This window comes from Elaeis guineensis, chromosome 5 (genome assembly GCF_000442705.2).
Source record: "Elaeis guineensis isolate ETL-2024a chromosome 5, EG11, whole genome shotgun sequence".
Taxonomy (NCBI): Eukaryota; Viridiplantae; Streptophyta; class Magnoliopsida; order Arecales; family Arecaceae; genus Elaeis; species Elaeis guineensis.
The window spans coordinates 98,462,451-98,464,141 of NC_025997.2; the positions used below are offsets into that span (position 1 = coordinate 98,462,451).

The window sequence follows — 1,691 nt, forward strand, 5'->3', positions numbered from 1 at the left end:
TTTTCCTCCCTTCTTATCTGCAGGAATAGGGGCTTTCAGGGCATCCAAAAATGGGACTTTAGGCAAGTAAGATGATTCCGGTGCAGTTGGTTCCTTCTCTATTTTCAGGTCCTCCTTGTTCTTGGGTGATTTAGCTTCGGTTAGAGGTTTAGGGTCGGTCTCATTGGTTTTACTAGTGTGTTCAATGACCTTCCCACTTCTCAGAGTCATGATTGATTTGGCATGTTTAGAAAAAACTTCTGAGGTATTAGAGCTCTCAATCACAAATTGCCCTCTTGGATTGCTCTCGGGTTGGCTAGGTAATTTTCCTCCTTCCCTCCTACTGAATGCAGTCGCTAGTTGACCTATTTGGGTCTCTAGCTTAGCAATGGATTGTGTGTGAGAGTTAAGGGTCTGAGTATTGACTTCTAATCATTCTAGTGCTTTCAGAACTTTTTTCTCAAAAGCTGAACTGTGACCAGTAGTAGACGGTTGAGGAACATTTTGAAATTGATGGTATGGTCCATGCCTATATGTTGGGTCCTGATATTGAGGTCGAGGTGTGGCAGGACCAACCACTGGTTGTGGTCTCCAGAAAAAATTTGGATGGTTTTTCCAGTCGGGGTTATAAGTGTTCGAATAAGGATCGTTTCCTGGTCTGCGAGCTTGTTGGACTTGAGCTTGCTGAACCTGCTCGTGCACAAACTCAGGAAATTGAGGTGCGGCTGGGCATTCACTAACAAAATGGTTCGAACTTGCACACAATGCACAAACTTCTTGGATTGGGTTAGGTGGAATTGGGGATTGTCCAGTATTTAGAAGACGATCTAATTTTTGGGACAGTTCATCTACCTTATGATGGATATCTATGGTATTTCCTACTTCATATATTCCACCTCTCTTTAGGTTTAACATGGGTTTATCTCTAATAGAGGCAGACATATGATGTAATGAATTTTCACTTAAAATTTCAAATAATTGCCATGCCTCATCCTCACTTTTTAGCATGAATGTCCCACCGCATGATGCATCGACCATTTGTCGATGTCTTTTAGATAGCCCATCATAAAAATATTGGATTAACTGCCACTTGGATACAGCATGGTGGGGATATTTTCTAATAAGGTCCTTTAATCTCTCCTATGTTTCATGAAACATTTCTCCATCTAATTGGGAAAAACTAGTTATGGCTTTCCTTATTTGATTAATTTTTTCTATGGAAAAATATTTCTTGAGAAACTCTCCTTGTAGCTAGTCCCAGGTTGATATAGTCATGGAATCCAAAGTATGTAGCCAGTATTTGGCTTTGTCCTTAAGTGAGAAAGGGAATAATTTTAACCTAAGAGCATCATCGGAGAAGTTGTGAATTTTGACAGTTGAGCATATCTCAAGAAATTCTTCAAGATGTTTATAAGGATCCTCATTACTAAGTCCATAAAATGAAGATAACATTTGGATTATACTGGACTTAATTTCATATTGAGTGGCCTCCACAGGGGGCACTTGAATACAAGGAGAGTAGGTATATGTGGAAGGAGTAAAATACTCCTTCAATTGCCTGGGTGGATCATTCTCCTGATTTCGATCCATATTTTTACGTTTGTTGGCTCTAAAGATTCTTTCTATTTTTGGATCAAAAGGTTGGATTTCTGGTCGTAACGATCTACGGCCAAGCATACACCTTACAATTATACTTTAGAGCAAACATAAAA

The 1,691-nt window shown here is 39.5% G+C and overlaps 1 non-coding gene across 1 annotated transcript; it reads left to right on the plus strand.

Moving 5' to 3' along the window:
• Positions 1-1,076: 1,076 nt before the first annotated feature.
• LOC140858228 (small nucleolar RNA R71) lies at positions 1,077-1,182 on the plus strand. The gene has a single exon (XR_012141797.1). It is a non-coding gene; the product is annotated as a small nucleolar RNA R71 (small nucleolar RNA).
• Positions 1,183-1,691: the final 509 nt, after the last annotated feature.